This window comes from Danio rerio, chromosome 5 (assembly GCF_052040795.2).
Source record: "Danio rerio strain M-AB ecotype USA chromosome 5, GRCz13ab, whole genome shotgun sequence".
Lineage (NCBI taxonomy): Eukaryota > Metazoa > Chordata > Actinopteri > Cypriniformes > Danionidae > Danio > Danio rerio.
In genome coordinates this window covers 67,106,727-67,125,529 of record NC_141025.1, presented here as the reverse complement: position 1 = coordinate 67,125,529, position 18,803 = coordinate 67,106,727, and the positions used below count along the sequence as shown (strand labels likewise).

At 33.7% G+C, this 18,803-nt stretch overlaps 2 protein-coding genes across 13 annotated transcripts in view; one reads left to right on the top strand and one right to left on the bottom strand.

Annotated features, from left to right (window-relative positions):
- Positions 1-18,803, bottom strand: part of tmem132e (transmembrane protein 132E) — a 1,079,249-nt gene that overhangs the window by 768,359 nt on the left and 292,087 nt on the right. For 4 of the 12 annotated variants that reach the window (XM_087252404.1, XM_087252408.1, XM_087252406.1 and 1 more), the window contains one exon: positions 1,467-1,540. The exons of the other annotated variants lie outside the window; for them this stretch is intronic. The gene's annotated coding sequence lies outside the window, so the exon portion shown is untranslated. The remainder of the gene's footprint in view (positions 1-1,466; positions 1,541-18,803) is intronic. 12 annotated transcript variants of the gene reach the window in all.
- Positions 1-18,803, top strand: part of LOC147844446 (uncharacterized) — a 528,585-nt gene that overhangs the window by 421,409 nt on the left and 88,373 nt on the right. The gene's annotated exons all lie outside the window — the stretch shown is intronic.

Below are 18,803 nucleotides of genomic sequence, written 5' to 3'. Positions count from 1 at the left end.
TGCAGTATATGTTTTATGTAGCGATGCCCTTCTAACCGCAACCCAGTATTGGAAAACACCCATACATGCTTATTCACACTCAAAACACTCATACACTTTGGCCAGTTTAGTTTATCCAATTCACCTACAGTATAGCGCATGTCTTTGGACTGTGTGGGGAAACCAGAGCACCTGGAGGAAACCCACGCGAACACTGGGAGAACATGCAAATTTCACACAGAAATGCCAACTGGCATTGTGTGCAATTAATTGAATTAAAATTTTCAACTGCACTAAAAAATAAATATGCACACATACTACACGCACACAAATTTTTACTGTTAAACACAATAAACCCTTTATTGGGCATTCATTGAAAAATTAATTGGTCACACTTTACAATAAGGTTCATTAGTTAATGTTAAGTAATGCAATTACTAACATGAACAAACCATGAACAATACATTTACTACAGTATTTATTCATGTTAATAAACATTAGTTAATGAAAATACAGTTGTTCATTGTTAGTTCATGTTAACTCATGCATGAGTTATGTTAAAGTGTGGACATGAATGTTAATATTGCATTAGTAAATGTTAAATTATAACTAATAAATGCTGTACAAGTGTTGTTCATGATTAGTTCATGTTAGTAAATGCATTAACTAATGAACCTTATTGTAAAGTGTTACCAATTAATTGAAAAAAGAAACAAGTTTTTTTTTTTTTTGTACATTCCACTTAAAAAAGGGTATTGAAGTTACTCTTCCCTCGATAAGCTTTGAAAAAAGTTTACTACTACACTAAATCTCAGAGTGAGACATTCTTATTATAGTTCATCAGTGGTTCAATAAACAGAGTTTAAAAATGAATCAATTATCCGCCTGAGCTATTTCTACAGCTGTTCATACACAATGCAATCCTATATCAAATATTGCTCCAGCATAATGCTTAAAAAGTCTGCGATGCACAATCATCACAAAGCAATGACGTAACACCCACTTTATAGCAATAAATCAGTTGTTTTGAAAAAGAAGACAACAGAAAAAAGCAAAAACATGCAATCAAAGATGTGACAGGTTTATGTGTCCTGACAGCTCTTTAGACTGGGATTGGTTTGATATATTCTGATGAGATGTTTGTGTAATGAAACTGTCATTTTCCCCCACCTTTTTTCGCACCCGTGTGATTTATTTTTTATGTCACAGACTGAAAATTGCTCATGCGTCGCCAGAGTAACGACTTACTTTAAATATACTCGCTCTTTCTGCATATGAATCACATTTGTGCCTAATGCATTAGGGCTTGTATAGGTTCATTACTCAAGTAATTGGTCCCGGGTCAGAAAGGAACATTAGAAAAAGAAACATTTTCTAGTACAAATCCTCTGGTATATTGTAAATAAATACACCAGATATTATTAGTATCCACATTAAAAAAAAATAAAATAAAATAAAATAAATAAAAACATAAAATATAGTCTTACCTTGTTAAAAACAGCTTCTGGAACCAAAATAAATGTTCCCAAGACAGATACTTGTTTTACACCAAGGAAGGTAACTGTAATAAAAAAAAAATGGTTTTATTTACCATTTTAAAGCTAAAACCTACACAACAAATACAAAACATCAATGTAAAAGATGATGAAATTGTTGGCTGCTGTTGCTTGCTTGCCTCATATTTAAGGTTTTGCAGTTTGAAACTTATATTTTGTTTTTCAAAGCACCAACTAAGGTTGACATGCATGTTTCTTTTAATAAAAAAATGTGATATAAAAATTCAAAAGGAAAAAAAGAGTGCATTATTGATGAATGTACAGGGTGGGCCATTTGCATGGATACACCATAATAAAATGGGAATGGTTGGTGATATTAACGTGCTGTTTGTGCCACATTGGTATATGTGAGGGGGCAAACTTTTCAACATGGGTGGTGACCATGGTGGCCATTTTGAAGTCGGCCATCTTTGATCCACCTTTAGTTTTTTTAATAGGAAGAGGGTCATTTGACACATCAATCTTATTGGGAATTTCACAAGAAAAACAATGGTGTGCTTGTTTTAACGTAACTTTATTATTTTATGAGTTATTTACAAGTTTCTGACCACTTATAAAACGTGTTCAATGTGCTGCCCATTGTGTTGGATTGTCAATGCAACCTTCTTCTCCAACTCTTCACACACTGATAGCAACACAACAGGAGAAATGCCAGCACAGGCTTCCAGTATCTGTAGTTTCAGGTGCTGCACCTCTTGTATCTTCTTTTGAGTCTATTTGGACCCAGGAAATAAAAAAAAAATAGTGGAAATTTGTCAGGAGCACCCATGTCTGTTTGACATATCATATGAGCAATACCCCAACCAGGCCGAAAAAGAAAAAAAAGTTTAAGAAAAACTGCTAATTCCCTTCAAAACCCAGGTGAGCAAAGCATACGTAAAATTTCCTATCCCACTAAAAGCTTCTTCATCATTATGTAGTTAATAACAAAAGATATATTACTGTATGTGACCTTACGTTGTTTCCATGTCACTTCTCGGTTGTGTTTGGTTGCAAGACATAGTTTACGGACCGAGACCAAATTGTCGGCGATTCTTCCTATTGTAAAAGCCATGCAGTGTGAAACCCCCTGTCCCCCATCCCTCTTACAGTCTGAACACAGCAGCGATGGAATGCTGCCCAGATAGTCATGCAGAGTGAAATCTGTGATGCGACTACTTTAAAAATCATGCAGTCTGAACTCGGCATAAGCTAAAAGTCTTCCAAACCCAGATATTTGCTGAATTAATAAAAAAAATAGTAAAAGAGCTGTTTTTATATCCACTTGATAAGTTGTAATGTATAAAATACAGCTTCCAGGTCCAAGCCACTATTAATTTAAATTGAGAAAATACTCATTTATGACCATATCACACATAGAAGTGAATTTTATTTAAAATCATGATGTATTTTCTCTGGACTTGCTACATCACAGACAGCAATATTTTAACAATTTCTAAAAAATTAATCACTTTCTGGCCATCGGATATTAGGCATGGACATACAAATATATTGTAATCATGATTTTCGAAAGTATTACATCTCTTCATAAATGTTTATTATTACCATTTGTTGAGTCTCCCCATACAGTTTGATATTGCGATTGGGCCCGGAAGCCACTTAGTTTGATGTCACACTTAACAAGCGAATAGTTTATATAGGGACATGTAAAATGAGTCTATTTCAGAATAAAATGGAGTGTTCCTCTAAAAGTAGCATTTTAAAACAGTTAAAATTCCCCTTACTTTGGTTTAGGCTCTTTGGAGGCTCACCTAGCAATCCATTTTGTTTTGCAAAACAAGTGGCCACTGGCACTAAACGAGGCTCAGGTGCTATATTGTCCACTGATTACCCAATTCAGTGTATGGTAAGATTCACCAATTACCTCTGAAATAAGTCTGTTAAACTGTGCATTGCATGTAGCCCTGGAGTACAATTAGCAAACCCATTTGCATTCTGTTATGAACATAATTGTCTGTCCATGAGAAAGCAAACATAGACTCACATTGCTGGTGTTTCACATCACCCTAGCATCTTTTTTTTTCTATATAGATTTTTTTTTTGCAGAATCAATCCTGTACTGTATCTACTGCAAGATAACAATTTCTTAAGAAGTGTACAGAACATGTCGAACTGCTAGCAAAAGAAAACCTAAGCACCCGAAATGGATTAATGTTGATGCCACCATAATTTAATGTAGAACTTTTTTTGTTTAAATCCATGTTTAATAAAGAACATGCAAAGTTATTGTAAGTGGACATATATAATATGCATAGCTTTTTATTTCAGTCATGTGCTGATCATGTGATCAATTTCATTTTTTGAAGAAGACAGGGGAGTTAAAGTAAACATGAATAACACCATTTTAAAAGAAGTAAAATATAAAGAGATTTTTTTTTAAATGAGTTTTCAATTTTTTTTTCATGTACAGAAAGTAAAGATAATGCTTTTATCATTAGGGCTACGGGTAAGAGCCCATTCCAATGGGGCCTCAGCATCAACGCTTGACTTAAGGTGTGTCTGAAGTTGAGGCAAACGCGATCGTCATAGCAGCTTCAGCCAATGAAATTTAGTCAGCAATAGGCCACAGTCTAACTGGTGTATGTGCATACAGCGATCTGATTGGCTGTTGCTTCCGTCGGCGCTTGAAAAGTTGAGTTAGTCCCAACTTCTGCAGCGAGCAACACCTCTGAAGCGGCGACGACAGTTCCACAATGAAGTTCAGCAATGCCTAACATCACCCATTCAAAGTGATTGGAAACCATTGACGCTGACGCCCCGTGTGAATGGGGCGTAAGGACTAAATATTCCTTGAGACGATGGACCACACTCGAAACCTAGGAGTAAGAAAACTTCCCAGAATAGATCATCTACAATGGCAGCATGGCTGCACACAGAAGTAAAGAGAGGCTCAAATTAGTATTTTTTTGTCATTATTACGAATTTTTACAACAAAAAAGCATATGTTATAATACATTCATAACCACGTTAGTGATTTAAAAACACAAAATAACAATCAAAAACGCAAAATTTGGCTATCTATATTCCATAATAATACTCGAGTAGTAGTCCCACAACATTCTGTCACTTGATTACATTCAAATACCTTGTCTAGTGGCTGGGTGTCTGGTTAACCCTCTACCGCATTGTGATGCCATATGGCAACATATTTGTTAATTTCACTGCCACTGTTTCTTTAGGACTACTGTTCTATTTTGTATTTTTATTTTTTTGTGGGAAGGAGAAGACCTTAGATGATGTGCTTTGTTTGATGTGCTTTGGTTAAGTCACATGACATGCAGTGTTTTTCAGTAGCGTGATTCCTGACAGACTGGCGTGTTTTGTGAGTAATTGCTAAATACAATTGTAAACATCAATAAAAAATAAAGAATAAAATGATTATTTGACCAACATTATTTTAATAAAATTGTCTAAAAGAACCAGTACATGGAAAAGAACCAAATTTGTACACATCTATGGTTAATCTTACAAATCATTTTTACTTTCTTGCACAGATCATTTAACTTTGTATGACCTCTTGTATCATCAGGACTCATGAATTAGTAGTTTTTTTGGACTTCCATAAAGATGTATTTCATTGAATTGCATTATATAAATCATCAAGGACAACAGTTTCAGTTGAAAGTCCTCCTTAATATTGCACTGGTGAAAATAAAGTTGAATAGCCTGAGGGTAAGTAAATTAACAGCACATTTTTGGTTAAATTATCCATTTATGTCAAATGAATGTGATTTCCAAGCCATGAAATTAATATTTTATCCAATAAACTAGTTATTACATTAATAGGGGAGAGCGGGGCACAAAGTAACACTTTTTGGTTTTGGCCAAATAATGAACAAAGTAATGGGGTTAGACAAACCATATTTTTTTAACCAACAACACACAAGCCTCTCCTACAAATGAGAACTGGTTGTATGATCTCCAGACCTATGATTTCTGTGCAGTATTGCCAAAAGTGCCAGGAGTAAAAATGTTACTATTTACTGCGAGGTAAGTTATAACAGACAGATGGTTAGTTGTAACACATGTTTAAAAAGGCAGATTTCACAGTTAATTTAATTTCTGTTTACTTTAAATTTCCTCATTACTTAGCTCAATTTATTTTTTTATTCTACATAGCGCAGTGTGTTTATTCATTTATCAACTGAATAAACACATTTGGATTTATTCGCTTTATTATCCAATACTATGCAATGCATTTATTTGCATTATTAGCAATTAAAGTTTTTTTTTTTTTAATCAAAAAAACATTTTTATGTAAAAAGTTCTGAACATTACACTCAAAATTCTAAAATTATTTAGTTTGTTTAATTGGTGTCCAACAGTGTGTGGCTTAATTGTAACACCCTGTTACAACTAACCCCGCTGTTTTCCTCAAAACTGGCTTGCAAAACTGGCTTCTCATCCAAGTTTTGGCGTACTTTTTCAATAATTGGCAGAAAGATGTCTGCCGAAACTGTGGTGAAAACCTTGAAAACATGCCATGGTTAACCCTGAGCAAATACCTTAAAACTCTGTTACATTTTACCCTGTGTTACTTTGTGCACCGCACTGCCTTACACTAGGAATATTCAGGCTAAAATTTTAATTCTGTCATAATTTGCTCACTCTCACTACCCAAATTTGTTAAGTAACATTTAGAAGATCCAAAAAGCTCATAAAGGCACCATAAAATTGGTCTGTATGAACTAAGCAGTTTAAGATTTACTCACTAGTTACTCACCCTCAATTGGTCCCAAACTATTTTGAACACAAAAGAAAATAATTTGAGGAAAGCTAAGAACCTTTAACCATTGACTTCCATAATAGATAATACAAATACTATGGAAGTCAGTAGCTACCGGGTTCCAACATTATTCAAAGTAACTTCTATTGTGTTAAACCAAAAACAAAATGAAAGACAATTCAAAACAGGTTTATTTCAAGTGAAAGATGAGTAAATGATTGCAGAATTTTCAGTTTTGGGTGACTTATTTCTTTACAAATGAGAACAAAAATTTAATTTAGGTGTATTATTAATCAAATTCAATGACCAAATGCCATATATAATTTTGGGTGAACTATGCCTTTAAGATGCAGAATGTTGATAGACATAAAAATCTCCCGCAGAGACGAAATACTCCATAATGTGTTTGAAAAAGCTCAAATGCAAATACTTAATAACCATTTGAATGAGAGATGGAAAATACGATGACAGAAGAATTGAAATGATTGAAAACCAAATGAAAAGCTCAGAGATTTTGCCACCTAATTCAAGGGTTGTGGATGGCAGAAGAGATCTCTTCAGAGAGATTTATATGCAAATTAAGCCAAGTCAAAGAATTCCGTCTACTAAATGGAAGAAGTTATAAGCTGTATTTAAGCTGACTTCAACTTTCGAGTATTTGTTTTCATATTTGTTGACTGTCTGCGCCAAATGTTGAGGTGCACGGTCTGAGCTCAGGGACCTTTTTAGCATTCATGTGTTGAAATCTCATTGTTTGTATCTTCTTTTTATCCAGCTCTCCCCATCCGCTTAGAAGTGGAGGTCATTTAACACTCTGTAATTCGGCCTGTCTATTCCATCGCCCCATCCACTGCACGGTTCTGCACCAGCGCATTTCTCTCCCGGTCTTTAGAAGATGATCTACCGAGCTTTCTCTTCAACAACCTTGCCGCTTTATGGTTTAAAAAGCTGCACAGGTCCCCGGGGCAATCACATTCTTCTTGGCTAAATCTGCAGTCGATAGCATTGTCTCTAAGAAAGCTCTGCCCCAGGACACTCATTTGTTGGTGTTCAAGAGAGGACATCTTAGTGTGGCCCCTGCCGCTTCGCTGTACTTCGTTCAGTCCCCATTTTAGACATATTTCAGGTTAATTCTCAATTTCGAAGGTGTAAATGAACCAGAAGAGTCTGCTGAGGTTTGTGGAAATGCATGTGAAGGAACTTTTTAGATTGAAATAGAACTTCTATTCTGCCATAGTGTATACAGTTGTACATATACAGCCATAGTACATACAGTTTTTTTCTTTGTTTTTTTAATTATTCACAAAGGATGTTTAACAGAACAAGACATTTTTCACAGTAGTTCCTATAATATATATATTTTTCTTCTACAGCAGGGGTGCCCAAACCTTTTCTTATGACGCACCAAAAACCAAACTTGATTGAGAGTGGGCTGATGAAATGCAAATCTAACTGTATTACAAAGTTGCCAAAGTTGGATAATTTATTATTATTATTATTATTATTATTATTATTATTATTATTATTAATAATAATAATAATTATTATTATTATTATTTCAAAATAAATAGAAATCATTACTTTAATCATATTAACAAGGCATAATATATTACTATACATTTTATAATGGCCCTAATATAATGAAAACATAATTCAATTTATATCACAATGGAGATTAATGGCAAATACAGTTGCCAAGCTGCCTTTGCCTTGATTTGCTCACTGAGGACTTCTGAATTGTGGTCTACATGTTGAGCAACAATATGTTCATTTAAAAAAAATAAAATAAACAAATTGGATTAATTTACAACATTTAATTGAAACATTTGTTTTTTTTTCGTAGCTTAACAACAAAATTAAACCAATGAAAGGTTACGTTAAATTAGAAATGACAATGTGTATTAAAGGCATTAACCCCAACTCTTCCCAAAATGCTGTCTCTCTTCCCAGAAGGAATTGTGGGCCAAATCAAAAGGTTACATGGAGTCAGTTTTGGCTCCCGGGCCTTGGTTTAGGCATCTCTTTTCTAGAGGAAATTTTATTTGATTTATTTCAGCTAGAATAAAAGCAATTTTAAATTGTTTTTTAAACTATTTTAAGTCAATATTATTCGTTTTAAATATATATATATATATATATATATATATATATATATATATATATATATATATATATATATATATATATATATATATATATATATATATATATATATAAATGTGGATTTGTTCTACAGAACAAACTACTGTTTTACAAGGACTTGGCTTAGATCAAATGGTAACACTTTACAAAAAGGTTCATTAAATAATGCATTTACTAACATGAACAACACTTGTACAGCATTTATTATTGATAATTGATAATTTACTGATGCATTATTAACATCCAAACTTATGCTTGTTAACATTAGTTAGTGCACCATGAGTTAACATGAACTAACAATGAACTACTGTATTTTTATTAACTAACGTTAACTAACATGAACAGATACTGTAGTAAATGTATTGTTCTTTTTTATGTTAGTAAATGCATTAAGTAACATTAACTAATGAACCTTATTGTAAAGTGTGATCGATCAAATAAATCAGTTACTAGACATAAGCTAATTATACTATTATGTTTAGAAATGTTTTGAAAATATCTTCATTCCCCAAACAGAAACTAGGGAAAATTATACAGGTGGCTAATAATTCAGCATGACTAATAATTCAGATTTTTACTGTTCACTGATATTGGATTAACATCATAGTTCTATCAAAGAACTGCTTCTGGACATGATAATAAAGGGGTGTGAAAATAACAATACTGTTCCTTTTATATTACGTAAAAGGAACAGATCTAAATCTAAAGCTGGTTATTAATATGAATTATGTTAATTGAACATTAAGCATGAAATTACGTCGGATTCAATGGTGATTCTAACAAAACTGTTTTTTTTTTTGTTGTTGTTGTTGTTTTCAAGGCAAATTAAAGTGTCATTCCAAATATAAGAGAATGCAACATGTCACATATTAAATTATAATCACACATTGAATTGTATAGACACTTATTAAACAACTGATTTAAAGTGTCACCAAAGCCACATAGAACAAAAAGATTAAAATAGATTTTTAGAGATTTACAATAAGATTTATTCATTCATTCATTTTATTTTCACCTTAGTCCCTTTATTAAACTGGGGTTGCCACAGCGGAAAGAACCGCCAACTTATCCAACATATGTTTTATGCAGCGGATGCCCTTCCAGCTGCAACCCATCACTGGGAAACATCCATACACTCTTATTCACAGTCGTACACTACGGGACAATTTAGCTTATTCATATAGGATAAGGCGATATAGGAGAATCCGTACAGTCCTTACTTTTATACGGATTACATAAAAAGAGATCATTTGTTTTCGACTTGAATTGGTTAATGCAAAAGTAGACATATCAAGCTTTATATAGATATCATAAATCATCATCTTTGTTGACTATTTGCCGAGTTTCCTTTCATTTTAGTGACGTGTTTTTCTGACCACAGTCTGCTCGCGCCTCAGACGCTTTTAATAACAATGCCTCGTGGACGTGGTTGCATTAAAACTAATGAGATCAGACTGAGAAACTAGACATAGCGTTGGTTTCATACCAATTACTTTATCAAGCAATGTTTGTTTTCAACATGCATAGCTGCATTTAAAAGTAGACACTTTAAGCTTTCTAGAAATACATGTCTCATCTGTGTGCATTTTGTATTTGCAGAGTTTTAGCACATTTTACCGATGTGTTTCTACAAGCAGTTCACTGAGAGAGAAAAGACAGAATGCCTTCACTGTTTGTTTTCCTTGTTTTGCAAAAGCACACACGTTTGTTGTTGTTGTGTACACTTGTGTACACAACAAAAAGTAGACACATAACAGATTCAATTGATGTATTGATCTTATCGGGGGTCCATTCTTCGTACCTTGCTTAAATGATCTAAGATTATTTGGCAGATCCTGGATCTTTTAATCTTGATAACTGATCTCTCGCTAATTTGGTTCTTCAAACAAGTTCACGAATCAGATTAGAATGTCTGGATGAACTGATCTGAGATCGCTGCGTGTGTTGTGAAGGACAGATCTATCGATCCTCGAAATCATGATCAGCAATGCAACGATTGGCTGATGGCACAGCAGCGTAATTACATCATCTGATTAATATTCAATTATCCATGTGAGCAAAATTACATCAAATTAGCAGTAAACGGCTTGTTAAATATGACACGCAATAACCTTCCATATTTGTTGTGAGCTGCAGGCTTTACACTTTCATGTGTCAAGAGTATTCATCATGTATTTCAATGCAAATCAATGTATTTAGTTCTACATTTAGAAAAGATTTTCTTTATTATTGTAACCGTTTTTTAATTGGTGTAAAGAATAACTGGTTGTTTACAAAAGCATTTTGATATTGGTAAAGGTGTCTGCAACTTTTGTGAAGCATCAAATCACTGGCATATTAACTATCAAAACATGTTTATGACTGCATAAATGTATTATTGCTTTTAAAAAAGTGAAATATTGTGCATTTCTATTAAACACAATTTGTACTAAAGCGATCTAAAAAGTTAATATCAATAAGTTTTCTCTTTGCACCACCAAGTGGCAGTCTTTGTACTTTCATTTCGAGAGTGCAGATGGCATACGTTTTATGTATATGTATAACTTAATTTATTTTATTAATGACTATAACTTTATATATATAGTTAAAAAATATGTACCATTTTCCCAAGTGTATATAACTACTACTGTAAGAAAATATCAGAATTCGGAACATCTTTCTGTTTTATCTTTGCTTGAACTGAGCCGATCTAATCCTGTTTATATGAATTCAACCTGCTCCCGATCAGGTTTGACCTAGCAGAACTGTTGCTATGACAACAACTCTCGAAGAACGAAATGATCCCGGATCGTGTCAAATCGTCAATATCCAAATCCAGCTAACTGAGTAATCCACGTACGAAGAACGGACCCCTGTACGATCAAAACTAAAAGTATTATTTAAGTTCATTTCAGCAGTTTGACGCCACCACAGGTCAAAACGCGTATACGCGGTCTTCGACCCCAGAGGGTTAACCTATAGCGCCTGTCTTTGGACTGTGGGGGAAACTGGAGCACCAGTCCAGTCCAAATTGCCTCAATTATCTGCACACGTTGATTTTCAAAGAATTACTGACTGTCTTAGCAAGATACTAAAATATCTGCAAACATATTTATCCGGTATTTCCCCAAATATCCAGTATGTCTTTGCTTAAGAAGACTCAAAAATTTGCATACAGAATCCTCTAAAACCTGCTGATAGCACAGCCTTTAAAAAAAGTTAAAAGTATAGCCTACTGTTTTCAAAATTGACTTCATTTTCTTAGCCTAATATGCAGAGATAACTCTAGAAAAGCAATTTGTTGGTCAATTAACATCTTTGTTTAACCATCCACTAGTAATGACATGGCTTCAGTTAAAAGATGCACGCCTTGCCCAGGTCTATCTGTTTGCCTATAGCAAATATGATTTGTGTAATGAGCATCCAAGCCTTTCTATTGACATGTTGACTATATGTTTGCTGTGTGGGCTCGGTGACGTGTAACTAATTAATGGACATGTGCGGTGGGCAATTAGGCTCTTGTCAAATCACTCTGAGATGTTCAATAATACAAAAGCCTCATTAAAATGCCTGCTGCATGATTTTCACATTTATCTAGGACACTTGTCTGCATCCTCTACTTATCTCTGAGACTGAGGTCTGTCTTATTTGGAGACGTATTGAATTATTGAGTTTTATTTAGTGAACACAGCTTCTTTTTTCCCCCCGCAGACAATGTCCTTTGGAGATCACAAAAACAACGAGACTATCTAACAGCTGCCTGTTGAATATTGTTTAAATGCAGCACACACATCCAGATTGCAAATGTGCACTTAATTCCCAGACTAACAATTAGAATTAGCAAACAATTGAGACATTTGAAGTATTTACAGCCAACTTTTCATGCAATGTTCATTTTGTGCTACAGATTTAAGTTCTTAAAACCTTTAAAGCTGTGCCTTTATTGCTTTAATTAGTGACTTTAAAGCTAATCTACTTCAGTGTTAATAGACTGTCTGCTTAATATCTGCTAACACTTTATTTTGATGATCCCCCAACAGATATGCTACTGACTAAATAACTGTCTGCAAACAGGTGAAGATTTATCTTTACTAACTCTAACCTTAAGTTAACAGTCTTCTATTACTCTTATAAGAGTTAGATTAGATTAACGAGCTTAGATTAGATTAGCCAATGCTGAATACACTAGAGAATGTTGAGTGTGCACTTACTGGCAACATTTTGTAAGCTTGTGAATTCTTTCATAAAACAGAAAGTGGAAACAAGCGGTGAAAATATTTAATTAAGACGTTCCTTTTGCAGTGATTACTTACTTTACTTTTAAAAAAGTGAGTAAACCTAGTGCCTGAATAGTGACAAGGTGAGAAAACCTGTTTCGAAGATGAAAAAATAAGACAAACACAAGCCCAAATTAGAAAAAGTTGGGACAGTATGAAAAAAAGCAGTGATTTCTTAATTTACTTTGACTTGTATTTCATTGCTGACAATAGAACAAGCATTATTTAATGTGTTCCTCAAGAGTTTTATAGTTTTTCCAATATAATCACGCATTCAAAATTTGGATCTTGCAAGACATTTCAAAAAAGTTTGAACATTTACCACTTTGCAATGTCGCCATTCCTTTTCACAACACTTAAAATATGCTTTGGGACTAAAGACACCAAGTCATGGAATGTTTCAGGTCTAATTTTGTCTGATTCTTCCTCCAAGGGGGGCTTAAGTTGGACAACAGTATGTGATCTTCACTGCAGCATTTTGCCCTTTAAAATGTGCCACACAATCTCTATTGGAGACAGGTTGGGACTGCAGGCAGGCCAACTACTTGTATCCTCTTCCTTCGCTGCCAGGACTTTGTAATGTGTGCACAATGAAGTTTGTCTTGTTGAAATATGTATGGGCGTCCCTGTAAAAAAAAAGGCAAATTTTGCTCCAAAATCTCTATTTACTTTTCAGCATTAAAGGTGCCATCACAGAAGTGCACATAACCCCATACTTTGGACTAGATACTGGTAACAGTCTGGATTCTTCTTTGGCTATTTCTCCAAAATAAATAAATAATAATAATTTATTTAACCACAATACATGTTTCCCATCTGTATTAGTCCATCCCAGATGCCTTTGAGCCCAGAGAAGTTGACAGCACTTTTGGACACTGTTAACATAGGGCTTACTTTTGGCACAGTACAGTTTTAACTGGATTTTGTGGATGTAACTACATATTGTGGTACTTGACATAGGTTTGCCAAAGTAGTCCTGAGCCCATGTGGTGATATTGCTTCTAGATGAATGATGATTCCTGATGCAGTGCTGTCTGAGAGATCAGAGTTCACAGTTGTTCAGCTCAGGCTTGCGCCCTTGTCCTTTACACACTGAAAATCCTCTAGATTCCTTGAATCTTTTAATGATGTTATTTACTGTTGAAGGTGAAATATCAAAATGTCTTTCTTTGAGGAACATTGTTTTTAAATATTTCAATAATTTTCTCTTATATTTGTTGGCAAACTGGCAATCCTTGACCCATCTTTGCTCCTAAAGGACTAGACCTTTCTTGGATGCTGTTTTTGTGCCAAATCATAATTACAATCTTCTGTTGACATCCCGTTTCAAAATCCATCATTATTTAACCAATTTATCGGATTACTAGCCCTAAATTGCTCCTGTCCAAACTTATAAAATGTGTTGCAAGAACCAATGCGTGTTTTATTTTGAAAAAATAACAATAATAATAATAATAATAACTATAAAATAATAATAACTATAAAAATCATGAGAAACACATTAAATAATGTTTGCTGTATTGTCTGCAATGACATAAAAGTCATAATAAATTTAGAAATCACTATTTTATTTTTTTTTATTAGCATTTCCGTACTTTCCCAACTTTTTTTTTTTAAATTTGTGGTTGTACAATTATAAATCTAATTTTATAAACTGCCCTTTGAATATAAACCACTTCTAGAGAGGCAAATATAATATATTAACTAATTTCAGAACCTATAACAGTTTTAATAAAAAAACATACATGTATGAATATATATTTTAATAGTCTCTAGAATGTGGCTGTGAAGTTTCAGTTTATATGTTATATCATGCTCTAAATGCCCCTTTTTAGGTGGAAGCAAAAATATGCGCCTTTTAAAATCTCTTTAAATGCAAATGAGCTGCAGATCCCCACCCACCTGTCTAGAAAAGGGTGGGGCCTTTAAAGCTTGTGCCGCAGAAACTCTGGCTACATTTAAGAAATAACACAAGTAAAGGTCATCTTTAAGGTGACATCCTGTGTCTTATTGGAGGCCAAGAACCCCACAAAATAACAAACACATACAAGTTTATATTATATCTATGATTAAGTGAATATACTGTAGTCGGAGCAGAAACGGCGTGAATTAATATATTAGTTCTGTAAAACAACATTGGACATGAACACAACATGCTACTAAATCAACTTGACCCCTTAGGCAAGCCTTGGGTGGGTTTTATTTAAATTCAGGACATTGTGAAGTGAATATTCCCAGAAGAAAACTCAAACTCTTTGAGTGAGTTTTGAAACGTTTCTTACTGATACAGACACTTCTGCAGATCTTTTTCATGCTTAAACAGGAACATTACAAACTAGCTGAAAGCATGAAAAGCATAATAGCACCCTTTGAAAAACCCACTTATCTATTTGTTAAACTGACTCCTGTGGCTAAATCCTTTAAATCTTTTACATGTTTGAAAGAGATTTATCTCCTCCTCCTCATGGGTCCCCCTATCAAATTTTAACTCTTTACTCGCTTTTGTCTTATACAGCAAATGATCCTCCAAAATCCATTGCATAAGAGCTGCGATCAGTAAATTCATACAATTCATCAATGATTTCCTGCAAATCAGTCACACCACACAAACGTCAATAAATTAGAGATGCAAACAAGAGTTTGCATAATTGGAGATGAGCATATTTAAATGCACATTTAAAAATATTGTCCGCTTTTGTAGACAAACCATTACATAAAACACTTGGGTTTTCATTTTTACATAACATTTTTTTTTTCTTCGATTTTATAAAAGCATCTGAAATATAAAGAGTCAACTGGCTCTATTTTACAATCTAGGCATCAAGTCTAAAAAGCATGGTGCAAAAGCATGTTTAAGCAAGGGCATCTCTGAATCCACTTTTGCTGTTTTAACGATGGAAAAATACAGTTTGTGTCGCTGTGCAAGGTCTAACAGGGTTATGCTTATTCTCTTAATGAGTTATGGGTAGGGCCAAACGGAACCTGCGGACGTTTTTTGCTATTTCTGCAGAGAATTTTGGTAAAAATCTGCAGATTTCTGCGGAATTATTTTGGGAGTATCATAATTAAAACCTTAATATGTGAAATAAAAAAAGAATACCTTTTTAACATTTGTATTTAATGTTTACAATGCAAATCCAATTAGATTCATTTTATTTGGTAAACAAAGCCAGTCTCTCATATAATAGATCTACTAAAAGGCAGAAAATATGGTTACACTTTACAACAAGATTCATTAGGTAATGTTAATTAATGCATTTACTAACATAAACAAACAATGAACAATGCATTTACTACTGTATTTGTTCATGTTAGTTAACGTTAGTTAATGAAAATACAGTAGTTCATTTTTAGCTCATTGTAACTCATGGTGCATTAACTAATGTTAACAAGCATGGACTTGGACGTTAATAATGCATTAGTAAATGTTCAATTATGATTAACAAATACTGTACATGTGTTGTTCATGATTAGTTCATGTTAGTAAATGCATTAACTAATGAACCTTATTGTAAAGTGTTCCCGAAAAAATTATTGTACACACTGCATTGTACATAAATCAGATGAACATTTTCATATTAGTCAACAATAATACTGTAATTACCTGAATAAATATAGATTTACACACATATACTCAAGTAAATAAACAGAATTAATGATGGGCTAAAAATCTGCGGAATTCTGCTGAAAATCTTTGGAATTCTGTGCTCGCAGATTCTGTGTGGGCCTAGTTATGGGTGTGTTTTGAGCATAATGTGCATTAAACCAATCAGAATCTTATCTCCCATTTCCTTTATGAGTCAGTTACTATTTACATGGCAGACTTTTAAGTAAAAAGTGAATGCTTCACTGCTGTAACCTTATATTAAATCATATACTATATATTATATTGTACCCTTATACTGTGTTAGTTGAGAAAGTTATTTTTGGACTCTGGGTTCTTTAAGGGGGATGCACCTGAAAGCAAAAGAGGGAGGAAAAAAAGGGACATGAAAAAAAGTTTGGTGGTTCCAGAGCTGTTGTAATGCTGATTGTGAATGCTGTTGTCGATGTTCCAGATTAAAGGGTAAAGAAACGAATTATCACCCCGGTAACCCATGTTTATTGAAGAGACTGGTGTATTAACAGCAAAAAATAAAGGTTACACTGGCGAGAAAAGGGTTAAACAAACCATCTGCAGTGAGAGGATAAAAAAACAAGCTTCTTTCTTTTGACCTGTTTAGTTTCTCTTTACTTTACTTTTACTCTTTACCTTACTCTTCTACATGGATAAGGAAACGGTGTAGTACGCACTCCATTGAAGACATGCATTAGCCTACATATTTAATTTTGCTGGTTAAGTGCAAAGATTTGTTTCAAAACAAACATTAAACAAATATAAATATGCATGAAATAAATAATACCATAATAATAATAACATTATAAAAATGCAAATTGTCGTGAATAAACAACAAAAAAAAAAAAGCCCCCCGACATGAAGGCATGGAGGCTGTGGTTTTTAGATTTGAATAGAGACAAGGTGAGAAAACCTGTTTTCAAGATGAAAAAGATAACACAAACACAACATCAAATCAGAAAAAGTTGGGATAGTATGTCAATTGTGCCGTCTGTTTCAGTTCCTCAAAATAGCAACGCGCCAACAATGCGCCTTAACACACCTCCTTTTTAGACCGGAACACCCATAAGTACACAAAAGGGTGTATATACATATTTTATTGGATTTACTATTGGGTCAAATGGCAGACCAAACATATGTTTCGAATTATAAATGTTCCCGGTTCTGAAATTAACTTTATATACTATATTTGTCTGTCTGGAAGTGGTTTCCAGGGACATCTTTTACCTTCAAAGGGCAGTTTTTATAATTAGCTTTTTAATTTATGCTATCTTTTCATCCAATTATGATGGAAACTGCAAAAAATAGCAAGAAGCTGTTTGATTGTATATGCAGAAAGAAAACTAGAAAGAAAGAAAGAAAGAAAGAAAGAAAGAAAGAAAGAAAGAAAGAAAGAAATGTATTGTATGAAATGTATTTAGAGTCTTTATTTAGAGTTCAGTATCTCAGAAAACGAATGTAGTTTAACAAACAGCACTTACTGTTTTTAATGATTTCCTCGGTTTACTTAATGCTTGACTCTCAACTGGATCATTTCAAAATGCTCCGAGCAACCACAAAGATTGGCTTTCTCAAAAGCATTTAAAAGGTCAGCGAGTACATCTTAAAAGATAATAAAAAACAGTGCCATAATGATCTTGCATATATTCATCCATACATTAGGTATAATGAGTGTGCTTTGAGTCCCACATGGAGAGATGGAGGCGTTATGAAATGCTTTTGCTGCAGATTGCTACAGAGTTCTTATCCACAGTATTGAATCTTTAATTGCTTCTGTACAGCCAAAAATTAGCTTGCTTCCAATTTCACAGCACTTAAAGGGATAGTTCACTTTTACTCTAGTTTCATGCATTTCTTACTTCTGTTGGACACAAAACAACATATTCTGAAGACTGTTAGGAAAATGCAACCACTGACATCTGTAGCAAGCAAAAATAAAATAAAAAATGCATACAAACAAAGAAGTCTATGAAAGTCAAGAGCAGATTTTTTCCCAACATAATTTAGTATGCATTCCAACTAGAATAGAATAGAATAGAATAGAATAGAATAGAATAGAATAGAATAGAATAGAATAGAATAGAATAGAATAGAATAGAATAGAATAGAATAGAATATTCAAGTAGGTTTGCAACATGTGGATGTAAATGATGACAAGTTTAATTTTGGGGTGAACTATCTCAAGCAGGCAGAGGACGTCAACATGATGTCAGATTGATGTTGTACCCCAACGGCAGGAGACGTCGCATTTTGGGTGGAAATAAAAATCAGGTTGACATCAGAACCCAATGTCAGACCGATGTCAGTGTCCAACATCAAATAGATGTTGGATTTTGGTCCCTTTTCAATGCAAAAACAACCAAATATCAATGTCTAATAATGTTAATAGCAGCTTAATGTTGGGTAAAATTTACCACTATGACATCTATCGGATGTTAGATTTTGGTTGCCATAGCTGACGAATACGTGTCAATATTTAATGTCAATATGACATTGGTTTAAGATATTGGCTCGACGCTGTATTTTGG